General features: G+C 43.3%; 1 protein-coding gene and 1 long non-coding RNA gene across 2 annotated transcripts in view; one reads left to right on the top strand and one right to left on the bottom strand.

The window, feature by feature from the left end:
- MB21D2 (Mab-21 domain containing 2) overlaps positions 1-25431 on the bottom strand; it is a 58508-nt gene that overhangs the window by 31928 nt on the left and 1149 nt on the right. The window lies entirely within an intron of this gene.
- Positions 1178-16522, top strand: LOC125330939. Its single transcript, XR_007205765.1, has 3 exons — positions 1178-1190; positions 8900-8908; positions 16412-16522. It is a non-coding gene; the product is annotated as an uncharacterized LOC125330939 (long non-coding RNA).

Here is a 25431-nt window from a genome sequence, read left to right as displayed (position 1 = left end):
GAACATTATCAGTCCAGACAAGTCCCACTGCAGAACAGAGACTGGGGCAGAGAGGAAGGCACCAGGGCACACACATCCCTTCTGGCACTGCTGGCTAACAAACCCTGCTCCAGGGGAAAGAACTGAAAAACTATGTTCAGCTTGTGCATTGTTAAATTAAAGGTGATACATGGGAGATTTGTAAGAAGAGCTGTAATATAAGAATGTTGTCAGGACTAAAGGGAAGATATGGGAATTTGTTAGCAAAACCCACTTTCCCTGTCCATCCCACCCTGCTATGTATCAGTCAGACTAGAGCTACAATCACCTCAGAGAAGAAGCGACTGCCTACTGAGCCCACCCCTCTGCCTGTAAAGCCAGCTGTCTGGTTGTTTCAGGAGAGGATGAAAAACTCTTGAGGTGTCTCTTAACTGTGCTACCACAGGACAGCAGGAGAGGATTATTCCTGACAGCCTGTGGGGTGGCACTCCCCAGAACCTGCTTCCATCCTGGATCCCAGGCAGCCTGGCAGCAGCACTGAGCACCAACATCCTCCAAAGCAGTGCCCAACAGCTCTGTGGTTCCCTACACAGTGGCTGGAACCTTACGCTTTGTGGAGGACAGCAGCTACTCGCATTCCTGAGGAACCATCTGACAGGGGTCTCATTGGGAATCTGGGTGCAAGCTCCCAAGGCTAGACTCTCCCCTTAACTAGAGAGGTCTGTGGGCCAGGCAGCAGCTTCCAGGACACTACTGCAACCCTTTGTTTGCTCTTCCTAGAAGCACCACGTGGATCTGCACCAAGCTCTGTCTTGAAAGGCAGCCAGAAAGGAGAGCAGTGTTGCACAGAGATTTCACTTCCATGCAGCCAGCAGCATCATGGGTTATTCGAAGCAATTTTTCCACCCAGGACATTTCAGGCCCAAGGCTAGCACTTCACAAAAGGACAAAGGAGAACAATACTTCACAGGTTCTGTTTCCCAGCCTTTTCTTTCAAGAGTCCTCTAAGTCCCAGCACACAGTAGAGTCCAAACTTACTAGTGTTGCATACAAATCTTCATTAACTCAGTACTGTCCAGAGATTGATAGAGGAAAGAGGGAACAAGCCTGGCCTATTCCAAGACAAACTCTCAGTACAGGTTGCATTGCCGATGTTCATAGAATCACAGAATCATTCAGGTTGAAAAAGACCTTTAAGATCAAGTACAACTGTTAACCTGTCACTACCAAGTCTGTCACTAAACTATGTCCCTAAGGGCCACATGTACAATCTTTTAATTATGTCCAGGTATGGTGATTCAGCCACTTTCCTGGGTAGCCTGTTCCAATGCTTGAAAAACCTTCCTATGAAGAAGTTTTCCCTAATACCCAACATAAACCTCCCCTCATGCCACCTGAGGCCACTTCCTCTCGGACTATTGCTTGTTACCAGGGGGAAGAGACCAACCTCCACCCAGCTACAACCTTTCAGGCAGTGAATAGAGAGCAATCAAGTCTCCCCTCAGCCTCCCTTTCTCCGGCTAAACAACCCCAGTTCCATCAGCCACTCCTCATAAGACTTCTGCTCCAGACCGTTCCCCAGCTCCATTGCCCCTCTCTGGACAGCTCCAGCACCTCGATGTCTTTCTGGTAGAGAGTGGCCCATCAGTTACATCCTTCTCTTTGTGTCCCTCTCCCTTAATAAGCTCTTGCACACATTACATGCTTTTGTGCAGGCATCAAGCAGTCTTCTGTTGTAGAGGCACTTGTCTCCTTCTCTGGAGCTTAGTGATGTAGGAATGCTGGGTTTTGCCACCTAATCCTCTTGCTAAGGGTGAATCTGTCTCCAAATTCTCTTTGCATCACCCCAAGATGCTCTATGGCATACATGGGAGAAGGGGGATCAAAACACTGTGCGGAAAAACACAGGGTTCTTTCTGGTGGTTATTTTTTGAAATCCTGCAGTCAGAGGGTCCCTGGGGTGTGGGACAACTGTGCCTATTAGGGACACTGCATTTAACACCTTAGTCTCCACTGCTTAATATTTCAAGTGATAATTCTGAAACAAACTCCTATTTAGCTCACAAGATTAATTCAGTACCAGCCTCTGCTCTTGCCTATTGCTTTACCAGTCTCACTTGCCTCTCTTCTGTCAATGCTCGGCTCATTCTTTTTCAACCCCCTAAAGCAGCCTAGCCGTTCTACCTTGCTCAACTTCACACTCTGTGCACTGTAATGATGTGGTGCTGTGTCTTGCCTTAATGTTATGTCACCAATTACTGCTTAGGGAGGTATTTGGGGGCTCCCATAGCCCTGTGTTCCTATGGTTTATAGCCACAAATTAGAGAACCCCATAACTTTAAATCACATCATCATGCTCCAACGCCGCCTACAGTAACAAAGTCCCTATTTCTCCTCCACTGTGTGGGTTTGGCAAACCTGCTCCTTGCATCACCGCACAAAGACATCTTTCTTCTCTTTAGAAGCTGCCTGCTTGTAACCTTTGGTTAAGTCAGAGCCATTCCCACTCTGAACAAACATTCCAGGCTTATATACTTTATACCAGCTCCCAATGGCCTTTCTCTGACAGCTCCTCGCTAGCTAAGGGAGAATGTCATGGAAGAATACAGAGAAGACACGAAATCCACAGCTGAAGAATGTCCCTCATCAACCTTACCCGTGCCAGTGTGTGCCACAACCACTGGTTTATGCATTACGACACTTTTAAGGGCCTGGGAAGGCTCATAAGGAACCATCTGCCCCTGCCTTCTGTGGCCGGGTTCACAGAAGCGTTCTCGGCCACGTTTTGTTAGCTTGAGAATAATGTATCACCCCCTTGGCATTTTTTTAACAGGCTTTTGTTTCCAGATATGACACTTAGAGGGAAATCTAATCTTCATGCAGGCACCTGCTGACACTCAGGAGGACTCAGAGGCAGTAGGTGTGTGCAGCTTCATCTCTTACTTACACACACCATCCCAGGCTGGACAGAAAGCACAGCACAGCCAGCCAGGAGCATGGCCACTTAAACCCATTAGAGGGGTCTTTGCTGTGACTAAGCAGCACAATGAGATTAGGCAGGAAGAGTGGGGGGATGGGGAGGACCCTGCAACCCTGTGTCACACACAAGATTTTAAGCACTACACATACCAAGAGCAAAGTGTGGATGTGAGTCAGGGCATGCTTGGAGTTCAGGGCACAGGATAATTTTTTTATCTGCAAGACTCCCGTTTAGTTTGCTGCAGCCCTGATCATGGTGCTACACAGGCAGTGAAGGGCTCATCCAGGAGAGCAGAGCGCAGTATCTAGGTCAGTACAGCTGAGGTGCCTACCCTGAGGCAAGGAGAGAGTGAGGCTACCACAGAGATTTGTCTCCTCTTTGAAAGGGGCACAAAGGGATTCTGAACCTCCTGGATTTAAATCCTGGCAGAGGTCAGTGCCAGCTTCTTTTCAATATCTCCTAAGAAGGTCAACATGATAAAAGCTCACCCCCTCAGTACTCAAAGCGATTAGCAACCACTTGAGCAGCACCAATAGCTTCTCCTCCTCTCCCCTAGTTTTATTACCAAGCAAGTCTCTGAGTGGGTTCAAAGGAACAGATGTCTTCATTGTGCCTTCCCCCTACTTTTGCTCACAGGAAGAGGTGGAGCAGAGAGAAATTAGTTTCCTTCAAATAATATTTTTTGCTTACTCTATCCTCTCCACTATTCAATGGTTGCAGAGCTAGGGAGGAGACTGCAAACTTCTGATATTGCAGCAACTTATTCAGAGTGACTAAAAACTTTCACACTTGGAATACATGAAACAGCCTCTTTATCCAAATAGCACCCACACTTTAATTCAGAATCTTTGTGATAAAAGTGATTATAAACTTGGTAAATATGTTTTACTTCATCTTTGTATCCAGCTGGGATTGGGTTTGTGGTTACTGGGTGGTTTTTCACCTATCAAGGCACACCTCAGTCTGCAATATGCAGCATTTTACTGCTTAGCACCAAAGCATGCATGCAGTTCTGTGTGAAATTCCAGGGGCCAAAAAGTACTCTATCATTAAAAGTAACTTGGTAGCAACACAAAAGCAGTATTAACCCCGCCCCTACTGCAAGCTCTTCCATCAGCATCACCAAAAAATGCAAGAGATGCAACTGAATTGCCATTGAAGCCCTGCAGCATGAGCCCAGTCTCTTTGCCACTTGGTGCCGCCTTTTGCTCACAGGCAAAGGCAGGAAAAAGCCTTCCTGGAAAAAAAGTGAAAGAACCTTTGCAAGAATTTGCTGACAGAGCCTGCCCTTACTAACCTGAAAGGACATCAAGCCTCCTGCTTTGAAAGCACCAGCCCCTGAACTCTGAGCTGCATGAAAATCTCCTCTGGCTGGATAGAGAACAGACATTTTAAGCACAAAAGAAGCCAGAGCACAGCTGGGATCCCAACTGCCTTATTTAATAATTCCATAGAAAGAGGCATGGCAGAGTGTGCAAACAGTGCCCCCTCAACAGGCAGCTACAGAGCATGGGGAGCACCATCCACTGTTCAAAAGATCACCATCTCCCACGGAATACCAAGGTTGCCTGCAACAGTGTGCAATAGCCCAAGCCTGCCACACTTGACCTCTTTCAAATTACCAGGAGCTGTAGCAGTGCCATTGGGTAGAGACTACTTTTTTGGCTGCTCTGCTCACAGCCACAGGAGATCTGATTTATAGACCACAGTCCAGAACCAAACAGCAATAGGCAGGTATCCTAATTTCTAATGGAAGGTAGATAGGATTGCTAAACCACAGAATGAGCTCCCAGAGGACAAATACTGAGAGCAACTATCGTGCCAAGCTGTGAACTGCTTTCCCATGAGACCAGAATGACAACCCTGACTTTCTCATCTCCACCCCCTCCTGACTCAGCAGCTGCAGAAAAAAACCCTTAGTTCTTCCTATAGTTTTCTTTATTAGGGCAGAATGTAGTATGTATTTCAGCAGAAGACTGACAGAGCTAAAGTTTTTCTGGGAACATGGAGAGGAGACAATTCCCACCATCCCCTGTAGACATTTCCTTCCTCTGATGCATCCATGAGTGAGGCTACTAGTACCCCATGTTCTGGCTGGTGGAGGCTGCTGGTACCCTGCAAACATTTTGCACAAATGTCTTTTCTGACAGTCATAGACACAAGACTATAGACTCCACATTCTCTGGTACCAAGCCTTGCTACACTGTATTCCCCATAAATGCCCTGTGTGCAGTAAAACCATGTCTTGCTCAGCAGTTGAGATTAAGACTTCCCTATTATGGATTACAAAATAACCAGTTTCTCCTCTTTGGGCTATACTCCCCAGGCACCACCATCAGAACACTTCACTTGGACTTCACCCATGTATAAACATTTAACCAGGTTTAGGGTTAAAGTGCTCCAATGTACAACATCAGCAGTAAAGTCCAAAGAGCCATGTTGTTAAGACATACTGACTGAATTTGATCAAGCACTTCTGCTCATTCTCTGCACTCCTCAGTCTGCATATAAGCAAGTTTTAAACAAACAAATGTGACTTTCAGGCAACTGCCCAGTCCCATCTCTGGCATGATTCTATGTATACATATAGCCTTAGAAAAGCTCATTCCAGTGGCTTTCTGGGAAACTGCCAAGTGTGACTACAAAGGGAAAAATAGGTGAGCTAATCACATTCCTATTAATGAAAACAGAATTTTCTCCATCTCAGCAGAAGGTGGAAGGAAATACATTTGGCCAAGAGGATCCCGGTGATCTCTGTGCTGATGGTATTTGACTATAAAGGAACACTTGCAGTGGGAGCAGCACACACAGGCTGTGTGTAAGCACCTCCACACATTAACCAAGCCTATTGCAAATGCATTTCTGTATTTCTTTCAGGTTCTCAGGCTGGCAGCACCCAGTTCTGGTCACTCCCATGCCTCCCTGGCATCATGGCACAAGACCTCTGTGCACCCCTCATCCCATCACTCTGTTAGGCCTTTGCTACATCAAAGGGAACTGTACCTGATGTGGCTGCAGTTACAGACATGGATGGCAGAGCCAGCCCAGCATTTCTATCAAGTTATTCCTTCTCTCAACCCAACTCCCAGCTGAGAGTTCTGGAAAATGTTTTGGCACCAGTCTTAGCTGAATCATCTAGTAATATAAGCCACATCTGTTCCACACACATGATCTGGAAAACATCTTTTCTTTAGCAATTTCACAGGAGGAGAAGGTAAAATTGATAGCAGCTGGGCTTATGGCCTTGAGCATGCTGCATACCAAGGGTATCAGCTTTTCAGCCTGATTGCAAAAGGGAAATCAGTCCAGTTTATTCTTCATAACTCACTAAACCACCTCAACTATTACTAGAGACAGTGAGCAAATCCCTGCCAAATCCCTCAACAGAGGAACCTCCAAAAACAAATAAGACAAACCCTGAGAGACTGTCAGCAGGGATTTTTGCTGAGATGCAGAGAGAAACAATCAAAACACCAAGAAACTACAAACAGTCCAGTCAATGGTTAATACAACCCAATGAAAGTGAAAGTTAACAAAGCAGCAGAAGGCACAAGACTACTAAAAATGCTTCTGCTACTTATTTCCTGAAAACATCTTAAAAGCAAAGGTTGCAGTTTTCAAATGATCTTTACACAAACTGAAGTACAACGGGGCTCTGTCCCCAACCAAGAAGTCCTAGAGGTACCGGCAATATAAACCAAAAACCTCTATTTCAGCATGAAAAGCTGGTTTAAGTATTACCGCTAACCATTGACCCTTGTGGGATGGCTCTGCTGGATGTGTATCAGGTGCAATAGCACTGCTGCTTCATTCCCTGCCAGGACATCATCAGACAGTGTGGGTGCCTTGCTGGTCACAGCACCAGGAGCCACAAGGACCCTCTTCTGGGACAGAAGTCTTGGGTAGCAAAGCCAGCTATCATGCTGCCTCTTTTCTGAAGCCTGACATTTGGCAATCCAGCAAGTACAACTTCACCTGCAGTAATCATAACGTGTATGCATCCTCTGGTGTCCAGAAGAAAAAACTAAAGAGATGGAGGAACCCAAGCTCCTTGCAGAGTGCTCAGCACCACCAGGCACAGTATGCCATTCCAAATCAGGGACTGAACTCTCAGCTCTCTAAAAGGCAGATTAAAACTACTTGCTGCATTGGGACAGAAATTAAAAAAAAAAAAAAAAAAAAATTAAGAAGAGAAGGATTTAATAGCTCTTCTCACTCACAGACCTCCTTGAAAAAAGCTGCAAAGAGTTAAGATAGAAGTTAAGGTAAAGCTTAAGTTTTGCCCTCATCAACCTTGGCTGCATGTTTTCAATGCCAATGAAGACACTGTAAGAGTTGGAGGAAAAATAAAATGAGAGCAGACAGATAAGAGGATTTTGCAGTGATCCAAGCCAAGCACTACTGTCTTATACTGTCCTTGAAAAGGGAAGTGAGAGATCTCTTTGGAGAGAGCACTAGAAGTACATAAGCAATATGTCTAAGAGAATTTTAGGTTGCAAAGGCCACAATATGACCTGAATAATAAAAAAATTTCATCTCTCTGTTTCTCTTGGGCACTAAAAACAACTAAGCAAACTTGCAAAAAAGAGTCAAACCTTTCACACACTTTCCTTCTCTCTCCTCAAACACCATTTCAGTATCTCCTAGCTCTAGTCTTCCCTCATGGCAAGATAGCACAAAGAAAGGTTTGGGTTTTTTACTTATATAGTGCTTAAATATAGAGAAAACAGAGCCAGTCTGAACTGGAAACAAAATGTGTTGTAAACTGTTGTGAGTGATTAAAGTTACTTCAAGAACGGTCTTAAAAAATATTAAGAGGACTTACAACAACTGGTTTCAAAGTTAAGCTGCAAATGAGAATCCATAGCACCATTTTCAAGCTCACTTCAAGGTGATGAGGATTCACACTAGGAAGACTGTGGTAACATGGTCAGGCCCTCCATTGTGTGCATCTGTCTTCTCAACTCTTCACTGTCATGTGTGGAGACTTCAGTTTGACTCACTACTTGGAAAAGTGCACTTCACAAACCTGAAAACTTGTCAAGAAATGCAGGAACCATTGTTCCATTTACTATGGATCTTCCCTAAGGAGAACCTTGTGTAAATCAAGATGCTGGGGACAGGAAAAACAGGCGTACTTGCAAACTGGTATCTTGTTGCTTTTCTTCAATGTTGCAAAGTTTGCATTTGACTATTTTGAAACAAATTTTCTTTAGCCATAAATAACTATTGTATTTGGCTATTGGGAAAGGATAGATAACCGTCGGACACAAACAGATGGACACAAATAAAAAAGTTTAATTACGAAAACAATTGGCTGACTGTGATTCATGGCATATGTATGGCACTGTATCATAAGGCATAGAGACACTTTTATGTCCACCTTTCCTCTGCTTCTGTGTAGCCTTCTCCTAAACTGTGGTTTTGTTAGGTCAAGGGCACTTCATACGAATTCCTAATTTCTGGAGAATAGATCAGCTCGGGGGTTTTGAGGAGATTTAGTTTTAGTTTTACTCTTTTAAGAAAAAATGACATTAGTTTCTAGCTTCTCCCATTATATAAAGAATCTTGAACTAACAACAGTAGAATTTCAAAAGAGGAAATTTATTTGGAAACAAGGAGATCAGCATTCTTGAATTACTATCATTTTATTACTGGAAAGGAAAGACCTTTGCTTTTCCAGAAAACAATCATCATGCAGTTTGGACTGAAAGCAATCACACCTCTAGATGGACAGAGAAAAAGAAGGAGGGAGGATGGGAGAGAGGGTGAAGCTTGTGTGCAACCCAACCCTGCCTATGAAATGGAAACAACTGGTATGTCTTCCCTGTAGGCTGAGGCTGGGTAAGTAAACATTCACTTCCCTGGTCTGTGCAAACAGGTGCCACCAGGGAAGATGGAGCTATCTCGGTGTGGCAGAACATGCTTGTGGTGTGACAGCCTGGCTCTGTCAGGTGTAAATGCACTTCAGGTGTTCAGAGATCTTCACCTCCAAAGGAGACTTTAGGTGGAGTTAGCACTGCACATGCACCTCATTTAGGAGTGCTTCTGGCAATTTACAGGTAAAGAAAATATGTGTGCTGGGAAAAACAGGTCATAAAAAACCAAGACTAAATATAGACTAAAATGCAGCAAACTGCACTTTGTGGCTACAGTAAGTGGAATCCTGAGACACTTCCTGACAGATCGCTGGTAAGCACAGACTATTTTTCCCTCTCTCAGACAGCAAAGAGGATCCAGCCCTTCCCACCACTTAAAATTCAATATTGCAAGAGACTGCCGACTCCTCTGTACATCGGAAGCAATGGGGGAAGCGAACAAAGCTGCTTTACTTTCTCTAATCTTTCTCCCTTGTGTGCCTGCACCAGATGGTGCCGAGCTGCAGGTTGGAGAGAGATAATAAACCCAGAGGAAAAAAATATTGTAATATTAGGTTATAAAACAGCTGACCTTCAAATATGACGTCAGCTCCTGTTTAATTGATGGGACAGGTCCAGACAGACAGACGCATGCACCCTGGGATGCCCATACTCAGCACCTTCCTTTCTAATATGGGAAGAAGCCATACGGCAGCACTGTTAAAATGGACTGCTCAACCTTTAGAGGTGTGAGAATGAGCAGAGAAAAAGTCAGAGTCTCCTTTTAACTTCAGACAGGCAGAACCACTTGTGGAAAGCATTCTTGCTGAAAGTGGTTTTGCTTAAACCCTGATCACCAGTCTCTCCTGATGATAGCCTGCCTTGCCCACCATAAGGGAAGTGAAATAACCCCCGAGTTAGATAGCACAGATCTTCCAGAAGATGAAAATTATCAAATATAAGATGGTTTTAAGCTTCTGGCTACTCTGGTCCAGAAGATTGCTTCCAACTGCTGTCACTACAAGCACTGCTATGAACCGTGGTTTTAAACAGCATATTAGAGACAGGCATTATCTTGCTTCAGTCAAGCACAAGCTCTGGAAAACTATCACAGCATACTGTAAATTCTTGCAACCTTTTTTGATATGCTGATGTCAAACAATTCCAACCAGCCTAGTCTTGGATGAAAATTTTCTATGATGTCCAGCTTTGGGTTAAAGCAAAACACGCTAAACAGTACTCCTGCTGATGAAATGGAAAGCTAGGTTACTGTGAGGAAGATGGAGCAGCGTAAAGTGCATAGGCCTGAGAGTGGGAAGCCCTGGATGGCTCTCTGCCTCCCCTGCAAACATCTGCAGCATAGAAGAAGGCATCTCCCCCTCCTTGGCAAGGAAGTCATCTCCTGTCCATCTGCCACAGCTGTCTTTGCATGTTGATGAAAAGGGCTTTAAGACTATTAATTGATTTGAGAAACATTAGATTCTGGTTTAGTGCTTCCACTGCTCTCTAGGCAAAGGTGACAGACAACAGCCTCAGCTAGAACAGCGTGCATCTCATGAGGAGGAAGCATTTCACCAGTCTCAAGAGAAATCTATACAGACTCCCAGCAGCAAGGGACAAAGCCACACTGAGTGACAACACTGAACAGTTCAGTATTTACTAGACATGTACAAAAACAAAATAGCTTGTTGTAAGCAGCTCAGTGCTGAAACACTGATTTTCAGTTTTCTTGCTGCATCAAAGATACTTCAATCAGTGAGGAACAAAGCCAAGAGCAGAGACACTCAGTTTCTGTGTCCCAGTGGAGTGTCTGCACCCAGACACCAATACAAACATCCCTCAGTCACATCATAGCCGTACCAGGTCTGCCTGGCTCTGCTCTCTGGAGCCAGACAGATGCCTGGACATTGGCCAGCACACAGGTCCCTCACCAAACTAGTGCTTCATCATCCTGTGAACAGCCCTGTAACTTGCCTCTATCCTTCTCAGAAACCAAAGGTTGCTGGCCGAGAAAATGCCTTCCTAGGAACTCAGAAATTCTGCAGAGAGATTGGAATCAGCGCAGCAGTGATTTAACATCAACCATTAAAAGCAGTTTAAAATTTTATGGTCAGAGACAATAAATCCTGTCCAGACATTTGCAGCTTGCAAGCCAGGCCATAGGCAGGGCACAAATAGCTCTGCTGCAAGATGACCAGGAACAAATTTAAGTGCATTTTATACAGAACACAAGCCCTGGATTGCTTCAAACCCCTGCTTTGTCCAGCACCTAGATGAGTAGATACAGGGTCACGAAAGGAGGTGCTCAAGCAACCAATATTTGCCAGTTAAAATAGATGGGGCCAAGAAATGAGGAATAAGGAAGAACAATGCTGAACTGTACTGCAAATCTGGAACATTATCTTCCTTGGTGCACAACAGAATAGCATCAACCTTGAAAACAATCTTACAGTTTCCTCCAGAATCACCCTGGGTTTTCATTTCGGTCAAAGGTTGCTTCTCATACTGCCTTTAGTATCTCAAATAGCTTGAATCACTAGTTATCAAGTGTGGCACTGAACGCCTGCATGTCTAGGAATTCTGAATTCACACGGTTTGGATGAGACTCCAAGATGCGCTGTTGGGATCTTTCAGAGATGCTGGTCACACGATTATTCTGCCATGCTGAGGACACAAATTGCTTTGCCTTCCTTTGTCAGCTGGTTTTCAAAGCAAATAGGAGGACCTTCAACTATTCACCAGAAACAGAGACAGGGATTGACTAAGGAGTGTCCTTGTTACCACTTCTGCTACAAAACAAACCCACAGACTCCTGCTGCCTTGCCCTGTGAGATACACGCAGAAAAAGGCACACAGTTCACAGAGCCGTGCACAAAGCCAAGCAGGTGGTGGGGCCTATATGACCGGTTTCCTAACTTCCTCCCATATGGGTCAAGAGCAGACCTCCCACATCCTCCAACAGGAACAATTTAAGTAGCCGGAGGCTAAAGATGGAGCTGCATCAGCATGGAGGGGACATCAAAAGAGAGGTTTGCATCAGTGATACCAGCTCTACCCTCCCACAGGCTTTCTCCTCTTACCTCCTTAGATCAATTGCCCTGTAATTGTGAGCAATACAACACTAACTACAATCCCTTCAATATTTCAGTCACTAAAGTTGTAATGCCTTAAAAACAAAGGAATTGGGAGAGGGGATGGTGAAGGGAGAGAGGTGAAGCTGTGCTGTGTCAGGGAAAGGGAAGAGGCCTTTCTCCAGCTCTTTGATGTTGACTCCTGCTGTTCTAAATGGAACCTTACCCAGGAAAATAAATCTTCAGTTAAAGAATACTGCAAACCACAATAGGGTTTTATCCTGGCAATACCAACCCCACACCAGCTTCTAAAGCTCTTAGTTGAACAGAGGGTGAGCAGCAGCAACACTGTGCTGAAGTCCACATTCCTAAAATTCCCCAGCAAATGCAGGCACGCTCAGAGAAGGCAGCTTAGGGGTTATTAGCTGAAAATTCAGGTTCAGATGTGCCATGGAACAGAGGGCAGGGCAGGGACACAACTCCTTGTCTCTCCTGCACATTCGTTTGAAAACCTTCAAGCGTTCTCAGCATAGCAGTCTCTGTGCTCTCACTACCCACCATTGCACAAAGCGTATTTTGCTCGTGTTCCTTCAGTCTGTGCTGTCTCTGGGGCTGGAGATCCACAAGGCAGCAGCCTCCTGGAGATCTCATGAAAACAGCAGCCAGCAGCTTCCACCCTACCCCTGATAACCACTACATCTCTGTGAGGGAGGAGAGTCTCCATGCAGCAGAAATCAACAAGCCTGCTTGTTTCTTATTCCAAAGCGAAGACAAAGATGGGGTTTGTTCAGCTGAGCAGAACAGCCAAGCATTTCAAGGAGGGCAGGAAAAAATGTGGGTATTTTTGATTTTGGTTTGGACCAAGTACCTTGGAAAAGGGTGGGCATAGGAATATTTTAATAAGAAAAGTTTAAAATTTGAAATGCAGAGGAAAAAATTCTAAATGCTCTACACCTGTTCAGTAACACTGCTCCTCTGGAGACAAAGGGGACTGGGAGGAGGGGATAAAACAGGGGAAAAAATCCAATGCTTCAAGCTTTTATTATCCTACCTTTAGAATAGAATGGAGTCACTAAACCTTTCTGAGTTTTAGAGCAGAAGGAAAATGGAAACAAACACTTGATTTTTTGGATATCTTTTAGAAAAAAAATGGCCCACTAATACTTAAAAAGCAAAGTTGAAAGGTAGCAGGGACATAGAACAATGAAATGTGACAGTAAAAGGAGATCTGTAAATTCCACATATAGCAACTAGAGGAAAAGAACTGTGAAGGTAGAGAATTAATTCCTCTTATTTGGTAGAAGTTTTCTGATAAATCAGTTTGCTAATCAAATAACACAATCCTTTTTTTTTTTTTAAAGTTATTAATTTGCAGTGTTTAATAGGAACATTTTCAGCCCTAGACTCTGAGCTGCATTTGGCAGCTACAGTGCTAATAATTAACTGTTAAAATATTTTGCTCCTTCAGCTCACCAGCTCCCTTAAAATGTCCTGTGGCAGAAGCCAATGTGCTGTTTGACCAGGAAATTAGTTGTCTTGGAGACATCTTCACATGCAACAGCAGCTCAGTCAGTCACTTTGAGTGATGCCACCCAGCAATCTGCACATTACCTTCAAACACAAAATGAGGATATCAAAGCCACTAAAAGAGAAATCATCACCTGCAAGAAACATGCTATTCTTCTCTCATGCACTGTTAGCTGAAGGAAGAGCTGTAGCAAGATGAGAGTTCTGATCTCAAAATGCACTGCTACCTTCCTGCGTAATTAGATCACTAAAAGGCTAATGGTGTTCCTGTTCATACAGCCATTTATAGGAAAATTATACTCTATGCTGGTCTTGCAGAATCAGTTTCAGGCCAAACCTGCAGGCACCACTTCTAAATCAGAAAGTTATTAAAAGGTTAGACAAAGAGGTAATCCAGAAGTGTGACCACTAGCTATAACTAAACCTCTTGGATTAAAAAAAGAGTTACAACTTAAAGCCATTCTGAAGTACCAGGCATCAATTTACAAAGACTACAAATCAGTTATTTCCAAGGTAAACCACTAATCCTACATTATATGACCTGATTAAATAAGATGCTTATCTTCTAGTCACCCTAATGGAATGCTAAAATGGTGCTATTCTTGGAAAGAAAATGTGGAACCAATCCTGCCCAGCTTGAAGATGCAGACAGGGATGCACCAAACTTCCTCTCACCAGCTCTATACACATATGCAAAATGCCAAGGCAGAAAACGAGTCAAATGCCAGACAGATTGCAATCATGCCAGTGCATGTCTGGGACCCCAAACAACATGTCTGGAATTCAGGATTATGAATAATAGGGCATAATGTCTTTAATTGCCTTCAAAACACCTCTTACATGGCAATAGGCTTCTGTTGAGCTTTCTCCTGCCCCAAAAGACAGGTTGGTGGCCTAGCAGGTGGTGAACCTAGTGCACCAAAACCACCAAGCATCCTCAATTCTCTTCAGCACATGGTGTGATGAACCAATGTAGTCAAAATGAACAGAGCCTTATTCCCCTCCTGAGCCTCAAGGACCACTGGAGATGGTGATCCCTGAAGGCCTTATGCAAGTACAGAAAGGTGCACTTAATGATGCCACATCTTTGCTAACTCAGTGGCTTCTGAAACCACAAATCTATTAACCCTGAGTCTGCATATTTGTGGCACAAAACATAAAGACAAGTCTCCTGCACATTTTTTTTCATAGTATCACATACGACTTGGGAGTAGTCCAATTCCTGTGCAAACAGGGATACATGCAAATGCTTGAAACCTTCAGGAAGAAAGACACCGGCTCTGTACAGAATATTACTGCCACAGCTCCAGTTAAGGGTAAAAAGAAAAGCCTTGTCCCAGTTGTAATAAAAGGTTCCCCTGGGCTGCAAGAAGAGTAGTTTTGTTCACAGAATCTGTGCATCTCAGCTGAATTAGTTAATGTGTGTTGAACACACTGAAAATTGTGAAGTGGTATATAAATGCTAAGGGTTGTTATTTATTATTGTCTTGGTGCACAACAGCGGAAACCAGTGCCATTTACAGACACGAATTAAGAACAACAGGAGGTCTATCAACATGCTGTGGGTCTGGGGATTTTCTTCATTTGTCTCCCTCACTCCTGTCTCCCTCAGACAGAAATCTCTTCCATAGGACTCCTACAGTCCTCGCCAAGCAGTGCTGGCCTTGGCCCAGTAAAGCCTGTCACACTGGAACAGCTCTGTTGGGAGGGGGTGAGACCTCCACACAGAATAAAATAAAGGCATATACACATTTTAAAGGTAAAGAAAGAGTTACTTAAAAGAAATTGAGAACTTGGTGACATACACAGAACAATAGAGTGATTCATATATATACAAGCAATGTCTTACAAGACTGGTCTCAGCATAAGAGCAGATTTTTAAATATTGAATTTTTTACCTGAATTGTTAAGCAGCTTAGATAAAAATATGATTCCAGATCTCCTGTATGTGACTTGGGTGAAGGAGTGAGAGGGTTTTTCTAGTTTTTAAAGCAACTCATGAGTGCCCCAGTTCGGAGCCAGAATTTAGGTTTAAGAGGATCAAAGTAATTATTTTTAACTTTGATTTTCTAGACTAACTTGTAATGTAACTCTGCAGCTCTGATAATATGAAAATAGTTTTGCTTAGTGTTTATATAGCACATATGAATCTCTCCCCAAGACAATGAAAATAACTGCAGAGAAACAGTCTTTCTTTGATGTTACAAGCCTGTGTCAAAGGGGTTAGTTTCACTGTAATGCTGTTGCTTCAACTGCACATCCAAAAAAATTCACAGGGTATTGAGAAAAAAAGAGGGTTCAGGGTCAAACTTTTACAGACAAGTTATTACATAATGCAAGCCTCTGAGAGATGCTCAATCAAATTGTAATGGTTCCTTTTTCTCAATAATGCACTTAGATGTGCATTACAGCTCGTACACTGGAAAAAAAAATGGGCATTTAATTCAGCTAGTCAGAGACATGCTGCACTGGCAGAGAGACTTGCATTGCTCTTATTTTCCTCTAGTTACTGATTGCTTAGCACATGGTTGCCCTACTGTCTACAAAATACAGATATTTCAGCAACTCAAGCTTTAAGGGCCTTATATCAAGGGGCCAATACCAATACCTGATCTGCCATTCAGCACACTGTATGCAGCTTTAAAAGATGAATTTCAGAGGCCCTGAAGTGCTGTTACAGTGACATTCCCGTCTCTATTTGCAGAGCTGCACTTTTTCTTTTTAATACCATTAAACCAAAAGTTTATTTTAAACAGCAATTCACAATCCATGCCGGAACAGAAGCAAGCTTTGCTGGTTGTATCTCAAGGACTAACTACTGCAGAGCAGTTTCTCAGCTATCCCTGCATACAGATTTGCATCCACACCCAGGCTTCAGAATCACATAGAACGAAGAGGAGTGGGTTTCAGAGAATCACAGAATATGCTGAGTTGGAAGGGACCCACAAGGATCACTGAGTCCAGCTCCTGGATCTGCACACCACCATTCCCAACAGTCACACCATGTGCCTGAGAGCATTGTCTAAACTCTTCTTGAGCTCTGCCAGACTTGCTGCTGTGACCACTTCCCTGGGGAGGCTGTTCCAGTGCCCAACCACTCTCTGGGGAAGAACCTTTATCTAATATCCAACCTAAACCTCCTGTGACTCAGCTTCAGGCCATTTCCTGGGGCCCTGTAACTGGTCACCAGAGAGAAGAGATCAGTGTCTGCCCCTTCTCTTCCCCTCAGGAGAAAGCTGTAACTGCACTGAGTCTCCTCAGTCTCCTCCAGGCTGAACAGACCCAGTGCCCTCAGCTGCTCCTCATTCAGCTTCCCCTCAAGGTCCTTCACCATTCATTGCCCTCCTTTGGATGCTCTCTAATAGTATCATGTCTTTCCTATATTGTGTTGCCTAAAACTGCCCTAAGCACTTGAGGTGAGGCCGCCCCAGTGCAGAGCAGAGGGGGACAATCCCCTCCCTTGCCCGGCTGGCGATGCTGTGCCTGATGGAAAGGTAATTAGGTGGTTACCTTGTCATAAAGGGAAATTGGATTCAACAAGCAGGACTCTCCTCTCATGAAGCTGTGCTGGCTGTGACCAATGACTGCGTTGTCTTTCAAGTGTTTTTCAACACCTCCCAGAATAATCTTCTCCATAACGTTACCAAGCACTGAAGTGAGACTGACAGGCCTGTAGTTTCTGGAGTCCTCTTTCTTGCCCTTCTTGAGAATCAGGAATGTTTGCCAGCTTCTAGACAGCTTGTCTAGACTTGTTTGGATTCCCAAGACCACTCAAAAGTCATTAAGAGAGGTTTTGTAATAACATCAGCAGGTCTTTGGAAATTCTTGGATGAATCCCACCAGGCTCCATAGATTTTTAAGGATGCAGCAGGAGCAGCAGATCCCACACAATTTCATGGTTGACTGGGAGCACATCATTCTCTCAGTCATGGTCCTCCAGCTCAGGGCACTGAGACCCCCTTGGTCCATCATTCTCCCTTCCAAACTAGTTTAAAGTCTAGGAGCACCTCTGGATGAATATGACCATGCCTTGCCCTGAATGCTGGCAAAGGAAGAGGTGCATTTAGAAGGAGATGAGGGCATTTCCCCACTGCTCACAAGACAACCCTTATTTCATGTGAAGCAGTCAGGTCCTTCATTTGCTCTCAGCTCCAGACTCCTCGGGGTGCCAGACAATCCTGTACAATCACATTCAAGAGTGGCGATGTACAAAAAAGTTTACATGAATTGGTCACAAAGTACCTACAAGAGCTTGCTAGATCATGCAAAATGCCCTCTAGAACAGGTTCCTGTTGCACTGAGCTAAGGACAGAGATTAGAGTTATCAGCTTTGACACTCAGCAGGAATGTGTCACAAAGGATTAAATCATTATTTCATGAAGTGTCAGCAAAGGCAGCTTTCCTGCTGTTCTACCACTAACTTATACATTAATTAGTGAGGTGCAAAACAAACACAAAACATCTCCAAGCACGTGCCTGTGGATCGGACACAGCCAGAGCTATTAGCACAGGATTCATTTCCAAGAGGAGTCACCCAAAGCATCACAAAGAAATAGCTCTTCAGACTATTAAAATGCAAGGAGTAGAAGTGCTGAAGGGAAACACACAGAAGCTAATTGCAATATTTGTCTTAGCATTTTTGATAGATGTTTAATAATGCTCCTTCACAACCTCAGCACCTGATTTTCTAAACCAGGTCAAATGTGCACCACTGAATAAAAACATCCATCCTTGAGAGAGAGTTGTGGAGCAGTGCCAAAAGATCCCACAATAGGAACAGGAGAGTTGAGAGAAGACATTTTAGAACAAAAAAAAGCACACTGCCTAACAGATTATGCAGTAAAGCAAGAACTGACTTTGTTATTTCCAGATGAAACTGCAAGGGTTTTCTAGCTGCTCAGCACTTCTGGACCAAATCATTTAGGAACTCTCACTCCATCAGTGGGTGGAAGAAATTCTGTCTGGTCTGACTACAAGCCACAGTAGAGAAGATCTAGGCAGATCAATGACATCCCACACATAAACCTCTACTTTTCTACTAAATTATGACCTTAGAAGTTTGTCATTGGACAAGAAAAAGAAAACAAATAAAAAGATTCACTGCTAATGGCTATCCAAGCAGGATTTCTAGTTTTGGCCATGTCTTGTATTTTTCTCTTGCCTTCTGTCCCTAACTGATGCCTTCAACTGAGAGACATTGCCTGACACTGCCAAATTGCATCAGTATGCACACTATGGACAGGATGCATTCTTTAAACTAATTTGTCCCAGTTTTGCTTTGGGATCCCTTCAGTACAAAATAAGATTACTTGTTAGAACTGGGTCAGGTTGTAATCTCTCTCACAGAGGTTGAATTGTACTTGATCTCAAAGCCACTAGATCAACACCCAGTGACAGGGCAACTATTTGCCTTCATTATCTAAATACTTTTCATAGCAAGACTCTCAAAACCAGACTTCCTTTACATGGGAGCGTTGCATGATTAAACCATCCTGTCATGAAAAACTGCAGCACCTTGATGTTCCACTCTTCCAGTACCACCCCACCTTTCACAGACTGCTGAAGCACAGGAGACAAGGAAGGCTTCTCACAGTACCAAGGCCTACTAGGTACCATTATATTCAGAAACTTGTACAGGTCTATATAAATTTGGGGGCAGTTCAGAACAGTGGTCTAGGGTGTCCTCACTCTGACTCAGTGTTTCACCCACAGAATGATTTTCTTAGATTGAAATAGGTGCCACCCACCTCCTGTTCTACCAGCTGAAGCCACCCAACGCTGTGAAAATGTCTGCCCACAGCCCTAAACATGAGTGGGTGGCAGTAACTACCACTGCTGTGTCAAAGACATGGATATTATGAACCTTAGAGCAACCAATCACCCCCACGCAATGGTATGCAAATTGTACTTTTGACACCAGCATGCTTATAACAAAATGCATTAACAACCTACTAATTAAATGCTTTAAATTAGGTTAAAATCAGACTGACAGTTGAAACAATGCCTTAATAGGATTGTTATAACTTTCTTAGCATCAAGTGTTTATTAAAAGCTCAAAAGTCAAATATGCTGGGGAGCAGGGAATCTATCTTCTTCAAACTGAATGATTCCTATACAACCACACAGTCACTGGAATAGTGCTTTGAAAGAACTGCAGAAAGTTTATCTAATGCAGAAGTACATGATTCAGAGACCTGTCAGTTTGGCTGAAGGACTAAGGCACAGATTAATCCACTCAGTCCAGGACAATTGCTATTTACAGTAAAAGCGAATGCAACAGAATGGTAGAAATTAAAGCAAACAGTGGAGTTCTCTTAATGAAACACAGCAAAATCCATAGCTGCATCTGTCAATTGAAACATCAGCTGCTGCTGAAAGATTTATTTAGAATGTTTCATAAGCTGCCTTCTGGTTCCACTAGCAAAAAAAAAAACAAAAACAAAAAAAAACCAAGGCCAACCCCCCTATTTTTGTTAGTCAGATAATAAGAGAGGTTTCTGTTAACAGAAGTCATAAAGCTTCACTGGATATAAAATACGATGGGGAACCTATGAAATATAGTTGTAAGTTCCAATAAAGCTACAGTTCAGCTCCTGAACTCACATCACACTACAAGTCATCAGGACAAGACTTGGACCAATAACTTGAGACATGCAGCTAGAGGTCATTTTCCAGCCCTCTCACCCTTGCTCCTACACAGGCTCACTGCTCTTTTCCCACTAAAGGACATTCTGTGAATTCAACCTCCTAAACTGCTTTCTGCTTAGCTCCCATGATAGGTCCTCTGCTTTTCCAAGGGAAAAAAACAGGGCAGATACTCCCCTTTGCTTCCCCAGAACTCCACCTACTCTATTGCTTGTTTCATACCCCAAAGACAGGCAAATTAAAGACAGTCTAAATGTAATATGGTATGTTGTACACATGAAGGGACTGTCACTCTCAAGGAATTTTCTCCTTGTTCAGAGGATAGCAGGGCAAGCTACCAGTGGGCGGAATGAATGGTTTTCTTTTAGGACATGGAACTTAACCCATCCCAGCTGTTGCTAAGGGAAAACCCATCTCAGGAGATATGTCACCCTATATAATGCATTCAACTCTTAAGCCTCTCTTTTCACAGCAAATGAGCTACAGCTCTTGCTTCTTAAGTGAGCTTCATACACCAGCATCACCCACACAAAGGTGATGGACTCAATGGAAGGTCATTTTTCTTAGACTCAGAGAGACCTGACAGGTCTCTACCTGCAGCTGGCACCACAGGGTTTCACACAGATATGCTTGAAGGTGCAATTTGCCATCTTAATCACTGTTCACAGTGTCATGCTGAAGCAGCCCTTGCAACTCAAGACTGGAGGGATCTACATCTCTTCCTGGAACTTTCTCAACCAATCCTGCAGGGTCTGACCTGGGAAGAAAAAGATTCCAGAGGTATGCCTGGGAAAAGCATCTTTGCAGCAAAAGGACCGGGACATGCACCTAAATGTGCACCTAAATGCGAAATGCACATGTCAAGGCCCAAGAAAAGGTGCAAAAGGTTCAGCTGTACAGGAGACAAAGCAGGAACCTGGTGTTTGTCAAATAAAAATTAAGACAGACAATACCAACTGTCCAAAAAAATTGACCAGCTTGGAGATTCCCTTTGAGAAGTCCAGGCAGGACTTCAACCTTCTGAGTTTCCTCCAGACTGGACATTGTCTATGGGCTACTCTGGGTCTCTGAGTACACATCCAACCTGCAGATTACCAAAGCTCTAATTAAACATGTCCTCCAGCCTTCCTGAACAATGTTGGCGTCATCTTTAATTTAGCTTCACCTATAATAGTAGCTAGCTGCTTAAAAGAAAGTTGAACAACTGGTTTCTGACTAGTATTGCCCCAAATATTTTAGCATTCATGCAGTCATATGGAAAAAAAAAGGAAAAGTCAAAACCTCAACAACTCCTGTATCCTGGTTACCATCCTCCACTATAATTATAAAATTGCCCTTAAAACATAATTGCATAATTGGGCTTGGCAAGTATTCACCCAAATCTTTTACAAATATTCCACAGACTGAAGGAACAGGCGGTGGGCAGTCTGACAAGCCTGCCACGAGAATTTATGCCCTTAGGACATGTTCCTAGCTATTACACTAAATACTTTGCATCACAGACTAATGTTTCAAAACAGTAGTTGAGCAAGTGAAGTACCAGCATCTTAAAACAAATTGAGACAAAGATTTTCAATCTGTTTTCACTGATGACACATATATGGACCAGCAACCCCTGTGAACAAAGAGACAGAGGAGGCTACCAAACCTTTTAAACTAATTCCCAATGAGATGAAATTGGTTGATTTCTGACAGGTAGAACCAAATGGAAACTACCAATGCTTTGTAGGCTTACTTTACCACTTTAGTACACTGTCCCCTAATTAAGAAAAACCAAAACCACCAAGAAACCCCCACAGCCTCAAGTGCAAATACAGAAATATGTGGTCTGTGGGGAGAGGAGACACAAGTGAAGCCAGAAATGAAATCTGCAATACAGTAAGGTTGTTTTTAACAGCTGTGCATTATGCATTCAGCAGCACAGGGAATGCCAGCAGGGAGCCTTTATTAACATAGGCCTCAGAGTACAGCGTGCTCCTATCATGATTGGCCTCTCTTGAGAGAAGACGCACACACACAAAAGACTTAACCCTAGAGAGATCACTCCAATCCTGTTGCTATTTCATCAGCTCAACACTACAACAGGAACCAGAGAATTTCCATGATGTATCCTAGACAAACAGGCAACACTTCAAACAATGTCTGAAATCTAATCTACAGTAGATTTTATCAGCAAGTTATGGCAGGTAGGGAAGGGGAGAAAAAAATGCCACACAAACCCACACAAGAGTCACACTGCCAACGCTGTTCTGCTGCACAGACCTCAGGTACAGGGAGGGACTGGAAAATTCTTTCCTTGTAGAAGCTGCTGATAAAAGCAAGCTGTTGTGAGGACACCTGTGTTGTCAGCATAGCAATCTGCACCTCCACAGCACATATTTTAGGGGCTCATCAGTCCAAGAAACAGCTGGAAGCCTTGCTACAGATGCAGGGGCTCAGCAGGGTAGCTCACTCCATTTGGGAAGCTGGTATTGGCAGTGGAAATCATTTGCTGATGCCAGCCCTGCTTCCACTCTGAGACTTGCCTCTATCACAAACACTTGCTAGAACACCCAGCGCAGCACCAGGCAGACACCAGAGAATTAGGAAATGATCTCAGAATAGGCTCACCATGTCTCCTGTATCAGGTGCTGAGACAAGTTCTCTAGAGGTCTTGTCAACAGCTCTAACTTGCAGCTGTTTGCAGATGCTCAAAGTATGGCCTGCCCTGGTGGGCACTTCCCACAGAAGTAACCACTGAAGTGACAAAAAGATACACTAGAGGCCTTAAAAACCCAAAAGGCCACTTTAGCACCAATTTAGTCCTTTCGCTGAATTGATTTCTCAGGAAGGAGAATGGCATGAAAAGTCCTAAGCATCCATCCTCTGGCTCTGCTGAGAAGTCTCATAGTAGATAGAAACAAAACACCAACCCAAAGAGCTTGAAAGTTGCTCCAGATGACTGAACCCTGATGTGTACCTGGAGTGGAGAATATAGCTCTGTATAGTCTGTACTTATTCTCTCTGTTCCTTTCTCTTGTTAATAAATAAAATTCTAGAGTTAGTATTCCAAATAACATGAGCTGGTTTGAGGCAGCAATAGCACTAGAAATTTCAAGGGGTTATTTTATATGCAATGTTCTAGCTCCCAAGAGCATAATGTATGTATTTTTTAAGCCTATCACGTCTGTGCATTAAAGCACTTTTTACTTAGGTGCTGAACAGAAAGAGACAGGTAGTGTCTATTAAAGAATTTCCTGAAAGTACTTGTACTGCAAGAGTACTGCAAGAACAATACTCTCTAGGTCAGGTACCCTTAAAAGGTTTTTAATATGACTGCTATGCACCTCTCATCACAATGGCAGCAAGTGCTTTAAAAATCAAAATATCATTGACTGTAATATCATCATTTGATAAAAATACTCTTTTATCACTATTTAAGCACGAAACTGAGTCATCAGGGGAATAAGTAATTAGCTCCTTTCATGACTAGCAGGCAGAGACTTGGTCTCAGCTTTTCTTAGCCAGCCCTCTGCCCAGCACACAAGACTGTCTTTTCTCCATCTTTTTCTTGGTTACTACAGCCGTCCCTCCTCTGAAGCTCAGTTATACCTAAGTCAAAGAGTCAAGTATTTATCAGTCATAGCTCAGTGTGAGTACAGGAAGTTACCCAGCAAAGGCACCAAAATACACCTGTTGTTTTGGTGTAGGGTGTTGGCAAGACCATATGGTCTTGGTGACTGTGAAAGGGACTGTGAATGTCCAGGAACTACCCACATTCAGAAAATACTCACTTCCCCCACCAGGGAGGTAAGTCATTTGCAGTCCTGTTCTAATGCTTGGGGCACATGATTTTGGACAAATGCACAACAAGTAGTACCTCTCCCTAATTTTCTCACAGTCCAACTCTTTAGATCTCCTGGAGTTCAGTTGCTTTTAGCCAGGGCAAGACAACACAGATGAAAAAGAGTTAATACAAATTAATAGCGAAGTCTGACCTAGAGGGCAAGCCATGAAGAGTACAAACATCTGAGAATCTGCACAAGGTCTCCTCACCTATCATTCATCCACCAATTACACACCAATGTAATTAAATCAGGAAAGCTATGTTTAATTTTCCTATCATCACCCGATGAGATAAGAGCAGTACGTATGGGAGGGATCAGGCACAGGGGAAAGAGCTATTTATTAATAAGTTAAATCCTTTTAGATTTAAGAGCCTCTTTTGCTAAGAAGGATCTGACCCATGAACACAACTTCTGGGTCTAATGCAGACAAATCAGACATCCCATCTCCATTTCTGTCCTGGGCTCGGTCCTCAAGTCTCTTCTTTTATTCAGAAACAAGACTTAGTGAAAATTATCAGGTACAACTTAGACAGAAATAAAGCTTTTGTTGAAGCCAAAGGTTTAGCTATACATTTAAAACCGAAGAATGCTCATCTCCCAGTCATTATATTAACAAAGACAACCACATTAATTTACATTATTTCTAAACAGCCTAAGGCTCGCTGTTTCATGAACGGCAAGGCATTAGAATGCATTTGCAGAAATACAAGGCATGCTCCAGTTCATTCTTCTTTCTTCTATTGCCCTCTCTCACATGAGGCAGTGGTCCTTGTACTTTGCAAAGACTATTTATGCTTAAACAGGATCATACAAAGCTTTCGCTACTTGCTAGCCACACTGCAGCTATAGCTGTTTTCTCTCCACTCTTCTTTGCTCCATCCAATCGAGTCATGCTTCCTCAGCCAGTTATTTAAAGCCCTGATTGAAAAATGTATCAGATCACAATAGGGGATGACTTCCACCAGATCAGGTTTTCAAGAACAAAAATCCTACAGGCTTTCATGCAACCATGGCTTCACCACATCTTTTTTTTGTTGTTGTTTAACTCAGAAGGAAAAAATATTTATAACTGCAACTATAAATATACATGCTATTGACTTTTCAACTTGTTGTCCTTGTTCTCAGGCTAAATTTAGTCTGCTATATCCTGTCCAGCCCTTGGTGAAAAAGCAACACACACATAAAATTGTGCAAATCCCATACAGCAGGCAATTATACTTATCCAGGTACCTTACAAGATAACCAGCAGGACAGGTAGGTAGATTCTCACTACAGAGTATAGGTATGTTCATGGCTATAGAGGAAGTGGTCTATTACAGTGACCATCCTTCGATACAGAAAACAATAATTATTGCAATAGGGGAGCTCTGTGTTTCTGGATGAGAAAAGTGATGTAGGTTATCCAGAGTGTACATGTAGACCATACACTTGGCTAAAGTATGCTTTAAGGGTGTATGTGCACCTCTGAGCTACAAAGAACCATCCACTGGCCACAGCAGCTGTTTACGCAAAAATGTTTGAGAGAATGTTTAAGACAATGATTC

The sequence above is a fragment of the Corvus hawaiiensis genome, chromosome 10 (genome assembly GCF_020740725.1).
Source record: "Corvus hawaiiensis isolate bCorHaw1 chromosome 10, bCorHaw1.pri.cur, whole genome shotgun sequence".
Classification (NCBI taxonomy): domain Eukaryota; kingdom Metazoa; phylum Chordata; class Aves; order Passeriformes; family Corvidae; genus Corvus; species Corvus hawaiiensis.
The sequence above is the reverse complement of the archived record's forward strand: the minus strand, read 5'-3'. Positions and strand labels throughout refer to the sequence as shown.